Source organism: Arachis ipaensis, chromosome B02 (genome assembly GCF_000816755.2).
Source record: "Arachis ipaensis cultivar K30076 chromosome B02, Araip1.1, whole genome shotgun sequence".
Lineage (NCBI taxonomy): Eukaryota > Viridiplantae > Streptophyta > Magnoliopsida > Fabales > Fabaceae > Arachis > Arachis ipaensis.
In genome coordinates this window covers 28,266,812-28,281,425 of record NC_029786.2, presented here as the reverse complement: position 1 = coordinate 28,281,425, position 14,614 = coordinate 28,266,812, and the positions used below count along the sequence as shown (strand labels likewise).

General features: G+C 34.5%; 1 long non-coding RNA gene across 1 annotated transcript; it reads right to left on the bottom strand.

Annotated features, from left to right (window-relative positions):
• LOC107628274 lies at nt 13,573-14,184 on the bottom strand. Its single transcript, XR_001617677.2, has 2 exons — nt 14,018-14,184; nt 13,573-13,921 (listed from the first exon to the last, which is right to left on the bottom strand). It is a non-coding gene; the product is annotated as an uncharacterized LOC107628274 (long non-coding RNA).

The window sequence follows — 14,614 nt, the reverse complement described above, 5'->3', positions numbered from 1 at the left end:
CTCGTACCTTTCGTATTCTCTTCTCAAAGACTGTAACTTTGCTTTCTAAGCTTTATCTATGCCTTTCTATGACAGCTTCAACATGTTCCATGCTTCTTTTGCACTTTTGGCATTTGCTATTTTGCCAAACACAGTATAATCTACACCTTGATGAATTTGAGATAGCGCCAATTGATCTCTCCTCTGTTGGGCAGCATCTGCTCCTTCTTGCAAACCCAGTTCAATGAAATTCCACAGGTTCTGAGCCTTCAAATGGGTAGATGTCAAAGTGTCCCAATAACTATAATCAATTTCCCATCTAACTTAGGACCAGACCACACAATATTAAAAGTGTTTGCCATACCGACTCTATGAATCAACAGCTATGTGAGAACTCTTCCACACCTCACAAATTCTTAAACACCAGGCACTGGATTAACCAGCTCTGATACCAAATATAAGTATAATACCCACACTTAATTGGCCCCAAGATCACTCATTCTCATAAGTAACACTATCATATTTTCAATCTATCAAACTCACCAACACTCATAATAATAAGGGGAGAATTTCTAATATTTCAAAGAAACATATTCATTTCATTTATGGAATACACACAATACACAAGGCATATATGTCTTTATATAGGCAATGCTTCCTACTAAAATAATAATTTATGAACCACAAATCAATTTTGTAATGACCACCATTTCATGAGTTGACTTCATGAATCTTCCTTCAACTTGTGTTAGAAACACAACTTGCATTCATGTAGTTTCCATAATCTTCTAATTTAGATTGCTTGGTTTCTAATTTCAATTCAATTTTATTTTGAATTTCTTCAATGTTAGCATGTTGTAGTTGTACTACTCTCTTGAATATTCTTGAAAAATCTTCAAACTTCCAATATATTAGCTTTTAGCAAAATCTAGCAAATTGATGATTATTGTATTCAACTCAAACTTTGCTTCTTTAACTCTTTGACCATTTTGACTTCAACACTCTTCATGAAGATTCTAATGATGTAAATTGATTTATAATGAGTAACAGCAGCTGCAAAGAAATGACATTTTCAAACAGCTGGATGTCAATACTGCCTTCCTTCATGGAGATTTGGACAAAGAAGTTTATATGAAGATACTACCCAATTTGGCTGTGTCACAACCAGATTTGGTTTGTAAATTGCAAAAGTCTCTATATGGGCTTAAGCAAGCAAGCAAACAATAGAACATAAAGCTCACTCAGACTCTTGTTGATGCTGGTTATAAGCAATTTTTTTATGATCATTCCCTCTTCATCAAGAAACAATCCGAAAGCTTCACTATCATTCTAATATATATTGATGACTTGGTTTTAACCAGGAATGACATTGGCAAAATCAATTCCATCAAGCAATTTTTGGATGACAAATTCAAAATAAAGGATCTTGGTGATCTCAAGTACTTCTTGGGAATGGAAGTAGAACGCTCTAACTCTGAAATTCACATTTATCAGCGGAAGTACGCCATGGACCTTCTCAAGAATTTTAGTTATCTAGATTGCAAGTCTCTCTGCACCCCATTTGATTATTGTCAGAAACTCTCGAAAGAATCAGGTACTATTTTAATGGACATTACTTATAGACAGCTCATTGGCTGACTCCTTTACCTCACAAACACTAGACCCGATATCTCTTATGTTGTGGGACGTTTGAGCCAGTTTTAAGACTGTGCAACCACTTCTCACCTACAGGCTGCTTTCTGTGTACTCCGATATTTAAAAGGAAGGCCTGCAACTGATATATTCTTCTCCTCTACTTCTAATCTGTATCTCACGGGATTTGTCGACAATGATTGGGCTACCTGTGCCGATACTCGTCGTTCCATTTTCGATTATTGCTTCATGCTTGGGAACTCTCTCATTAGCTGGAAGAGTAAGAAGAAAACCACTGTTTCCAAGTCCTTTGTAGAAGCTGAACATAGGTCTTTTGTTGTTGCCACTTATGAAGCTAGTTAGTTATCTTTCTTAATGAATTTTATTAGTTTGTGGCTTCAAAAGTCTATCAGTCTATTCTGTGACAACTAGTCAGCCATTCACATTGTCAATAATCCCATCTTTCATGAAAGAACCAAACACATTGAAATGGATTGCCACATTACTCGTGAAAAGTATTTGTCTAGTCTCATTCATCTTATGTCAGTTCATTCCGGGAGAAACTATGCATTTTTGGGATCTACGTGCTCCCTGGTTAGAACCTCTAAGAGGTCCCAATGGTTTGGACTTGAGTAGACTTAAAAAAGACATACAGCCTGAAGATCAACTTACTGATTTTCTTACTAAAGCTCTGCCACCGGGCCCTTTTCTTACTAATGTTTCCAAGCTAGGATTGTTAGATTTATACAATTCTAGCTTGTGTGAGGGTATTACCTAGATTATTTTTTAATCAATAGTAGATGTAGGCTTACTTCTTGTGTTTTTTTTTTGTGGGAGTACATAGTATATAAGGTGTAATAACTCAACAAATATTTTTTAAGAAATTTTTCATTTTTTTCAAAATGAGAAGAACTTATTTTTTTCTCTCTCTTAATCCCTTCTGGTTCATCAAACTATCAACATCACAGCTTGAACAATTTAGGGCATGAGATTTTTTTTCAATCATCAAAATATACTTTTCGCATTAGTATCGACTTGTAACAACTCTTGAAAGTAAAATGAATTAAAAAAAACTCCCCTACCTCGAATAGTCAAACCTATAACCAAACGTGTCAAAGCCCCTTTTTCCTCGCGGCTCGCCACAACCACAGCTTCGGACCATTTCTGAGGCAACAACAGTGGCCTCAAACACGACATACAAGCATCGATACTCGACCCTATGTCAAATAACGCTGCAAAACCTCAGGCACAACCAATTCATATGCAATTTTCAAACATTCATATATTAGAAACTGTAATTTTTTAAAATAAATTCATTACCTTACTTTTGACGTAATTAGTAGGAATTGGACTCAATGACAAAGTGAAAACAGTGGCCATGGATGTTAGGTAGAACGGATTGCAAGCAGGGAGAGGTTGGCTCAGACTTCAATGACAGCAGCTTTGGAAGACAGAAAAGCACCAGAAATTGCCACAAAACAGAGGGCAAAAGAGAGCAGCACAGAGCAAGAGCAGTAGCAGTTGCGAGTTTTTACCAGGAAAAATAGTGCTGGCACTAGTCTCTTTTTTTCCGGGACGAGCTCCAGCCAGCTCCAGCAATGACGGCAGCGGCTCCAGAAGCTTCGACAAGGCACGACAGATGTAGCAATGGAGTAGAAGAATGACAAAACCCAGCCTTCATCCCTTCTCACTCATCGAGCGCTCTTTCCTCTCCGTCTCAGGCTCGATGACGGTGACAGTTCTGCGGCGGATCTTCGGCAACGAGGCACGACAGCGCAGGACGCAGCTTCTTCTCTGGCGCGCCTTCTTCCGTCGGTCGCTCTTTCTCTCTTCGCGAGCTCGTCTCTCTCATGTGCGTATCTCTCCCTCAGTGATAGTTCGACGGTTACGCCATTTTTCTTTAATAGGGATCTTTGTAATATTACCAAACTTCAATAATAGTTTGACTGAATCATCTAATGAAGAAAATAGCTCATTTCTACTAGACATATGATTACTGCAAGCATTATCCAAGTACCATATATTTTCATCTTCAGCACATGAATTACTTGTAAAAAATAAAGTCTTAGTACCCGAATTATCATTAGTATTTTGATGCTAATTTTCTGCAACGTGTGCTTGATTGTTATTCACCATTTTGAATATGCAATCTACTGCTTTGTGTCCATACTTTCCATAATGAAAGAATTTGAAATTGGTTGTTTCTTGATAAAAATTGCCTCGATCTCTTCCTCGGTTGACAGGCCTGAAATTCGTTCCACCTCTTCCTTGATTAGGTGGTGTAAAATTATTGCAACTTTCTTAGTTGTAATTGCCACGACCTCTTCCTCTGAAACTTCCTCTGCCTCTACTTTGAAAATTAAAACCACGACCTCGTCCTTCTTGTTTACGGCTTGATTCTACAACATTGTTTAAATTCACTCGACTTTTCAGGGCTTCCTCGGTTGATTTTTCTGACTTCTCTAGTATTCTGCTGATGTGGCTTTCCATGGTTTCCTGCAACTCTGCAATCTTCATGGTGTCCATATCGTGGGACTCTAGTATCGTAGTCACCACATGGTCATACTTCATCGACATGGTGTGAAGAATTTTCTCTACCACTTTCCTATCGGGCATATCTTCTCCACAGACTCTCATCTTATTGACAAGATCTATAACACGAGTAAAATATTTCTCAACAGTTTCTGAGCTAGACATCTCGTACCTTTCGTATTCTCTTCTCAAAGACTGTAACTTTGCTTTCTAAGCTTTATCTATGCCTTTCTATGACAGCTTCAACATGTTCCATGCTTCTTTTGCACTTTTGGCATTTGCTATTTTGCCAAACACAGTATAATCTACACCTTGATGAATTTGAGATAGCGCCAATTGATCTCTCCTCTGTTGGGCAGCATCTGCTCCTTCTTGCAAACCCAGTTCAATGAAATTCCACAGGTTCTGAGCCTTCAAATGGGTAGATGTCAAAGTGTCCCAATAACTATAATCAATTTCCCATCTAACTTAGGACCAGACCACACAATATTAAAAGTGTTTGCCATACCGACTCTATGAATCAACAGCTATGTGAGAACTCTTCCACACCTCACAAATTCTTAAACACCAGGCACTGGATTAACCAGCTCTGATACCAAATATAAGTATAATACCCACACTTAATTGGCCCCAAGATCACTCATTCTCATAAGTAACACTATCATATTTTCAATCTATCAAACTCACCAACACTCATAATAATAAGGGGAGAATTTCTAATATTTCAAAGAAACATATTCATTTCATTTATGGAATACACACAATACACAAGGCATATATGTCTTTATATAGGCAATGCTTCCTACTAAAATAATAATTTATGAACCACAAATCAATTTTGTAATGACCACCATTTCATGAGTTGACTTCATGAATCTTCCTTCAACTTGTGTTAGAAACACAACTTGCATTCATGTAGTTTCCATAATCTTCTAATTTAGATTGCTTGGTTTCTAATTTCAATTCAATTTTATTTTGAATTTCTTCAATGTTAGCATGTTGTAGTTGTACTACTCTCTTGAATATTCTTGAAAAATCTTCAAACTTCCAATATATTAGCTTTTAGCAAAATCTAGCAAATTGATGATTATTGTATTCAACTCAAACTTTGCTTCTTTAACTCTTTGACCATTTTGACTTCAACACTCTTCATGAAGATTCTAATGATGTAAATTGATTTATAATGAGTAACAGCAGCTGCAAAGAAATGACATTTTCAAACAGCTGGATGTCAATACTGCCTTCCTTCATGGAGATTTGGACAAAGAAGTTTATATGAAGATACTACCCAATTTGGCTGTGTCACAACCAGATTTGGTTTGTAAATTGCAAAAGTCTCTATATGGGCTTAAGCAAGCAAGCAAACAATAGAACATAAAGCTCACTCAGACTCTTGTTGATGCTGGTTATAAGCAATTTTTTTATGATCATTCCCTCTTCATCAAGAAACAATCCGAAAGCTTCACTATCATTCTAATATATATTGATGACTTGGTTTTAACCAGGAATGACATTGGCAAAATCAATTCCATCAAGCAATTTTTGGATGACAAATTCAAAATAAAGGATCTTGGTGATCTCAAGTACTTCTTGGGAATGGAAGTAGAACGCTCTAACTCTGAAATTCACATTTATCAGCGGAAGTACGCCATGGACCTTCTCAAGAATTTTAGTTATCTAGATTGCAAGTCTCTCTGCACCCCATTTGATTATTGTCAGAAACTCTCGAAAGAATCAGGTACTATTTTAATGGACATTACTTATAGACAGCTCATTGGCTGACTCCTTTACCTCACAAACACTAGACCCGATATCTCTTATGTTGTGGGACGTTTGAGCCAGTTTTAAGACTGTGCAACCACTTCTCACCTACAGGCTGCTTTCTGTGTACTCCGATATTTAAAAGGAAGGCCTGCAACTGATATATTCTTCTCCTCTACTTCTAATCTGTATCTCACGGGATTTGTCGACAATGATTGGGCTACCTGTGCCGATACTCGTCGTTCCATTTTCGATTATTGCTTCATGCTTGGGAACTCTCTCATTAGCTGGAAGAGTAAGAAGAAAACCACTGTTTCCAAGTCCTTTGTAGAAGCTGAACATAGGTCTTTTGTTGTTGCCACTTATGAAGCTAGTTAGTTATCTTTCTTAATGAATTTTATTAGTTTGTGGCTTCAAAAGTCTATCAGTCTATTCTGTGACAACTAGTCAGCCATTCACATTGTCAATAATCCCATCTTTCATGAAAGAACCAAACACATTGAAATGGATTGCCACATTACTCGTGAAAAGTATTTGTCTAGTCTCATTCATCTTATGTCAGTTCATTCCGGGAGAAACTATGCATTTTTGGGATCTACGTGCTCCCTGGTTAGAACCTCTAAGAGGTCCCAATGGTTTGGACTTGAGTAGACTTAAAAAAGACATACAGCCTGAAGATCAACTTACTGATTTTCTTACTAAAGCTCTGCCACCGGGCCCTTTTCTTACTAATGTTTCCAAGCTAGGATTGTTAGATTTATACAATTCTAGCTTGTGTGAGGGTATTACCTAGATTATTTTTTAATCAATAGTAGATGTAGGCTTACTTCTTGTGTTTTTTTTTTGTGGGAGTACATAGTATATAAGGTGTAATAACTCAACAAATATTTTTTAAGAAATTTTTCATTTTTTTCAAAATGAGAAGAACTTATTTTTTTCTCTCTCTTAATCCCTTCTGGTTCATCAAACTATCAACATCACAGCTTGAACAATTTAGGGCATGAGATTTTTTTTCAATCATCAAAATATACTTTTCGCATTAGTATCGACTTGTAACAACTCTTGAAAGTAAAATGAATTAAAAAAAACTCCCCTACCTCGAATAGTCAAACCTATAACCAAACGTGTCAAAGCCCCTTTTTCCTCGCGGCTCGCCACAACCACAGCTTCGGACCATTTCTGAGGCAACAACAGTGGCCTCAAACACGACATACAAGCATCGATACTCGACCCTATGTCAAATAACGCTGCAAAACCTCAGGCACAACCAATTCATATGCAATTTTCAAACATTCATATATTAGAAACTGTAATTTTTTAAAATAAATTCATTACCTTACTTTTGACGTAATTAGTAGGAATTGGACTCAATGACAAAGTGAAAACAGTGGCCATGGATGTTAGGTAGAACGGATTGCAAGCAGGGAGAGGTTGGCTCAGACTTCAATGACAGCAGCTTTGGAAGACAGAAAAGCACCAGAAATTGCCACAAAACAGAGGGCAAAAGAGAGCAGCACAGAGCAAGAGCAGTAGCAGTTGCGAGTTTTTACCAGGAAAAATAGTGCTGGCACTAGTCTCTTTTTTTCCGGGACGAGCTCCAGCCAGCTCCAGCAATGACGGCAGCGGCTCCAGAAGCTTCGACGACAGATGACAGATGTAGCAATGGAGTAGAAGAATGACAAAACCCAGCCTTCATCCCTTCTCACTCATCGAGCGCTCTTTCCTCTCCGCTCGATGACGGATGACGGTGACAGTTCTGCGGCGGATCTTCGGCAACGAGGCACGACAGCGCAGGACGCAGCTTCTTCTCTGGCGCGCCTTCTTCCGTCGGTCGCTCTTTCTCTCTTCGCGAGCCTTTCCCCCTTTCCCTTTTTCTTTCTCTTCTCCGCAGTGTATGTGTTTTGTGTCAAAAGTGTGTGTTTCTATATGTAGGGTGTGGGGGGTAAGAGAGGTGAGTAGTGGTGAGGCGGTAGCTAGGTTAGGTTAGGGTTTTGCGTAGTTGGGTTTTGGGTAATTTGGTAATTTCAATAAAATTAGGGGAAGTGGAGTAATAATTTGAAACCAAATTTAATCAAATAATAATATTTATAAAAATAAAATTTAATTATCAATTTACAACTTATTTTCAAATAAATACTCTAATTGAATAACTAGAAATAACCAAATTAATTTTCGTTAAAATCATAAGATAAAGTTAAAAATATAATTATTCCAATTAAAGCATATAACATCCTCATTATTTTTTTTCGATTATTAAAACTTTTAAATCGATAATAAGAAAGTACTCAATTAATATAAAATTTCTGAAAAAATATTCTTGAATAAATGAAATAAATCCTTAAATAATTTATTATTTAATTTTCGAAAATTCGGAGTCTTACATTTTTTGAGCGGCTATTCATGCAATCCAAAAACCTTTTAGGATGAAGATTCTTAAAAAAAAAACTTAAATATACATCTTACAAAATGACAAAGAACGAGCCCTCATAATGTTATTCTCTCTTCAAATCAACACATAAAAATCAGACAGAATAGTAAAAATTTTTGGCAATGCAACTTTGTATTTTTTTTTCTTTTATGTTACTTTTTCTTCCTCTTTCTTTCTAGAAGAAGATTGGGAAAGATATAACAGCAACAATCTAAGAGTTAGCTACTATAATAGTAACGTAAATATGACTTTCCAAATACATGTAGAAAATACAATGCAATGAAGAACTTCACACTACGATTCATGTCTTTTATTTTAAGTATCCTGTTCACACAAACAAATGGTAAAACCCCACCGATAAGTGGTAATCTTCTAAATTGACACATTTATATGCAATAAAACTTGAATAGCATATTCAAACAAACCTTTGAGAGAGGAAAACACAGGACTTCCATGCATATATTTGACAAACTTTTAGTCTACATCGATATATTCCGTCCATGCTTCTTATGATACAGAAGATTATACAGATTCGTGATATCCAAATATGGCTCCACCTATCCATAGTTTAACACAACCTATCATAATAAAAAATTAACATAATTTTTTACTCAAGTGAAGCCCCATTTTGGTTATTTTACTACCTGAAGTTGTAAACTATTATTCAAGTAAGTCTTCTAAGTGAGAATTAATACTCATATTGGTCCTGACTCCTGAAGTTACACTTACTCCTCAATTTGGTCCCCAAAATTTTGATTTACTCAATTGGTCCCCCACCTTGGTATTTTTTACTCACATTAATTGAGGTGTCTGTGAGTTCAAGGACCAATTTGAATATTAATTATACAATATAATTCAATTTATTCAATTATAAAACGAATACATATGGCTAGTGCATTAAGTTTAATTTTGATCCATGTTTACGCAATAATTCAATCAAAATTAAATTCTAATAACCTAACTGATAAAATATTATACGAATTGAAAGTAAACTCAAATAATGTTTTACAAAATGAGAATCTAAACAGTTCATTTCAGAATCTCCAGAACTAGATTGAAAAAATATAAATTCAACCAAATTAAAGAAACAACGCGATTGTGATCCTCTAACCTTATCGAAACCATGGGAACGGAAAGTAGAAGACAGATATATCAAATCTTGCTTGAATATGAAACCAAGTTTCAAGGTCTCGAGGGATTCCAGCATATTTCTGAGTGGCTTCCATAGCAAGGAGAAAGGGATGGAAAGAAGGTCAAGGAGGAACACTGCCGAGTCAAGTTCTGAGTTGCCACAGAGTGGGCACGCAATTTGGAGCAGCGACACATCGGGGAATGAAGACTGGTGTGTTCTGACGGGCTTCCACTCGGCATCGAGCCCGACGAGTGAGGACTGAGTCAGGGACCGAGTGAGGAGGATGAACTCGGGTGAGTCGGTGCAGGAAACTAGGTGTACTTTGAAAGGCTTTTGGGTTTGGGAGTCCGTGAGTAGAAAATTTTAGCTGTTACTTTTGTGAAATTAATAGTTAATTTATTAATTATTTTTTCTTTCTATTAGGCGGTTGTGTTAGGTGGCCAAAAAATGACATATTATTCCTTATTCCCTGACCTTTTAATTTGTGAATATATTCGTTTCACATAGTTGAAAAAGAGGAGTGCTAGGAGCTAGCAAATTTTGTGATTTGTAGCCATCAATCAGTTATTATTAGTATTTTTAATGGTGTGATATTATATCTAATGGTGTGAAGTTATCCACTTTTTTTTTGCTAGTTACATGCTGGCCAAATTTAAATAAAAGTGGTGGTCCCCTAAATTTTTTCATTAAAAAATGGTTTAATTACTCTACAGGTCCCTATAGTTTCACTGAATTTTCAATTAGGTCCCTATACGTTTTTCTTTTCAATTGGGTCCCTATATATTAGTTTTTTTTTAATTAAGTCCCTGCCGTCAGTATAACGTTTAAGATAATAGAATATTCTTGGTAAAAAATGAATATTCTTGTCATTTGATTGGAGTGGCTAGTTGAACAAACATGTATTTTTCCAAAATACCAAAAGCACCCCTTGCATTTCATCCCAAAAGAAAAAAAAACCCTAAGTTCTCTCGTCTCCTGCGTCTCCTGCGTCGGTCCGTTGTCAGCGTCCGTCTTTGGCGTCATCTGCAACAGACGCTTGGTGGTGTGCTGTTCGTCGCCTCCTTCCCTCTGCGCTGGTCTGCTCTGCTTTATTCTGTTCGGAGGTCTTCTCTGTTGTTTGTTTGTCCAAGCCATCGCCGTCCCTCGCGGTGAAGCCCCTTGCCTGACATCGCCGCGCCGCACCGTGCCGAGCCTCGTAGCGCCTGGCCTTTTGTCCCCGCGTTGTGCCTCTGCTCCCTCTCCCTGTACTCGAACTGTCTGCAAACAGGTGACAAAAAAAGCCTCTTTTTTCAGTTTTAACACTTGATGTTTATGCTAATTTTTTTTTTTAAATATGGCATTGGTTGATTATCTATTTGTTGTATTGATTTCTGAATTGTTTTGATATAATGGTTTATTTAGGGTTTACAATATAGGTATTTATATATAGGAATTTTATTAAAAGAGGAGAATTTTTACTGTCAAGTAGGGCAAATTTTGCTTTTTCCAACAATAAATGGTGTCCTGCTTCTGCAGGCTTCAATACCTCTTGATTTTTCTATTCAATTCTCATGGATGATTTAGGGTTTTGCTATAAATTAGAAGTTTTTTAAGGTCTAACGGAAGCCGAAAGCCATTAGACATAATGTCATTTCATATTGATATTGCAATATATGCCATCTCCTATTTGGCGCCATGGATAGATTCTGGTCATCTGCTCACATATTGAGTTTTATGTTGAGTAAGATTCATTCTTAAGGTGCTTTAAGTTAATTCGATCAGAACCTTGGAACTGGAATGTTTATTTATTTCCTCTGTGGTACTTTGGAGTTATAATTCGATATTTGGTTCTGTTCCCTGCAAGGTCAGCATATTGTTTTTACTATATTTGCTTACATGTGATGTATCATATGGTATTACTAATGAAATATTACTATCTGCCTAGCTAATTTTAGATGATACTTATCCTTATAGAGATATGTTTTGATGCTGACATTATCGAAAAGAAAAAAAAAAGATTTAAAAGGACATGATTTGATCTTCAGTTTTTAAAATTTGATGTAACATGGTTATGCATGTCAATTTTTTTTTTTAAAATATGGCATTGGTTGAATACCTATTTCTTGAATTGATTTTTGAAATTTTTTTTATATAATGGTTTAGGGTTTACAATATGAATATTTATGTATAAGAATTTTGTTAATTAGGGAATTGATATATGATTTAGTTTTGTTGTGAACATCGTTAACTATGTGCATCCAGATCATTTTGTATATACAAGTTGAAACTAAGTTGTTGCAGATTGAATGGACCAAGAATTTTGTACAAGGGTTTTGTTCCTAGAAAGGGCTTTCTCAAACGTGGAGACTTGCAAAGTGCAAGGCTTTATGTTCATGTGAAGCCGGCACTTAGGTGAAACTTTCACAGACATTGCAATGTGGATTTTATGTCCATTCAATGGACCAACCACTCTTAAAATTGGAATGAAAAACATACCTTTTGAGAATTGGCTTTTAATTAAGGTTTGGTGCTATTCATTTGATATTATTTGTTGTTGTTGATTTGGATTTTCATTAAAAATCTTAGTGTGTTTTCTGATGTTACAATTTATCATATCTTTTAGGAAAATATTTTGTCGTGGCAAAGATGGTGTGAGAATGCATTGTATTCCCTGCTCACTTTTAGTGCTCGACAGCCTGTGCATCACTTGGCATCAGTTGCAATGGCAAAGATAATATTCAAGGGAGATGGAATATCTATTTATGCTAGAGCAAGCAGCCTTTAGGGATTTCTTTCTGATGGTTCTTGTTACCACAAGAAAAATTCATTTCTTCAATATACTTGCTTTTGAGTTTTTGTCGGCCAAATTAGTTCTCTTGTTTGAGGAACTATATAGAACTTAGTTTTTGTAAACAATTTTAGTTATTATTCTATCAATGATTCTTGTTACCATATGCCATATGCAAGTTCTTTCATTATGTTGGTCATAATAAATACTTGAGTGATGGAAATTAAATTTTATATTATACTTATTACTACTATTTCTGTTTCATTTTATCTATTATTATTTTTTTGTATATTCTTAAGAGAAGGTATTTTGAAAGTCAAAAAAATAAAGAGACGGTATTTTTGGTACAATTTGTATATAAATAAGAAAAAAATGATAGTGATAAAATAAAAGGATTATAGGAATATTTTTTATGTCGTAGAATCATTAAATAGGAATTATAGGAATATCTTTCATTGAATATTTATAATTTCTCTAAATTTTCAATTAGGTCCTTATACTTTTTTTCTTTTCAATTAGGTCCCTAAGGGTATACAAGTAATTTCATAATTTCCTAACATTTTCTTAACGTTTAACGTTAACAAGGACTAAATTGAAAAAAAAAATGTATAGAAACCAAATTGAAAAGAAAAAAAAGTATAAAGACCTAATTGAAAATTCAGTAAAATTATAAGAACTTGTAGAATAATTAAACCTTAAAAAATATACAACCACGTATATAAAAAAAATAAAATTAACTAGAATTTTTATATTTAATTTATCACTAAATAAAATATAAAAATAATAATTTTTATATTTTTTTATATCTTATTTTTAGTATTCTTTTTATTCCGTTCTCAGAACTAAACAGTGATTATTTTCTACAAAAATCACTTAGAAGGGGGTTATATATCTTTATCATTTGGTGGTGCATAAATTGTCCATATCCTCCTTATTTAATAATAATGTTTCTTGTGTCTAAATCAAGCACAATATCTCATTTTAAAGTTCTTAATAAAGTGTATTCAAACATATGTGGTCCTTAAGAATAACAAAGACTTCGAGGACTTGTACGATTTTTCTATCTCTTACTTTGTGTGATAATTCTACATTGTTTGCCACTTTACCACTACTAATAAGAGTGAGAATTTTGAGAACTTTATTAATCAATCTCACATGGCAAATAATAAAAATTGAGGAATGCTAGGGTCAGCAACTTTTATGATTTGTAGTTATTAAATAACCATCAATAATGATTTTTATGGTATGAGATTTCATCAAATGGCTCACTTTTCTTTGTTGGTTACATACTGGCTAGAATTTAACAAAGTTGTTGCCCCTAGACTTTTCCATAAAAATTTATAAGTAGAATAACTTGAATTTTATAGAAGCAATCATAAAGTACAAATTTTATTTATTTAAGAAATAAATAGTGCTGTAGATAAAATGAAACATGATAACTACTTGCTTATATATTCATATAAATATATACTAGCACCCTTCATTGTTTAATAAAACTAATTAACGAAGCCACAACAACTTTAATTAGTTGTATTTATTTCATATGGACGTCACAATGAAGTGATGAACCTATCTTATGGACTGGAATTAGAGCCACAAATGCAAAATGTCAGCGGACACGCACACTGAAGCAGTTTTCTTCCCAGCAGTGACGCTAATTCATTAAATTCGTTTCCAGAAGATGCTGCTACTGCAATATATATATAAAAATAATTAACAACCACCATATTACCCAGAAATATATAAGTAAAATAAACAGTATATATATATATATATATAGGGATACCAGAGAGAAAAGGGGGACTCAGCAACAGCATAACCACGAAAGAGATAAACATGTTATGTGCCATGTCTGGATCTGTACTGGAATTTCCATATATTGAAATCCAATTTATAGAAGCGTGCTCCTATTTCAGGATTTTAAATAATGCAACTTGCTCATAATTGTAATTTAGAAAATTGAGTTATTCATGTTGACCTTGCTATATACTAATTCAAAAATATTATTTATAAATTTTTTAAAAAATTAACTCTGATAATTTTATGTTAATCATTTTTATAGAATGAAAAAAATTATCTAAAATTCGGCCCCTCCATGTTAAAATTTCTGGATCTGTCCCTTGACAATATATTATTTGTGAGTTGTGTTTGATTCTAATACATGATTTTGATAATTTTGTGTCTAAAACTTTGTTAATAGAGAAAGACACTATTTATGAGTTGTGTTTGACTCTAAAACTTAATTTTGACAATTTTGTGTGTAAGATCCAAAAATTTTAAAAGAAAAATCTTATTAAAAGCTAATTTTAATTTATTTATTCATTAAGTACTTTAATCTTAGAAATTATTTTATTAAAGATAATTAAAGTAAATTTTGATTAAT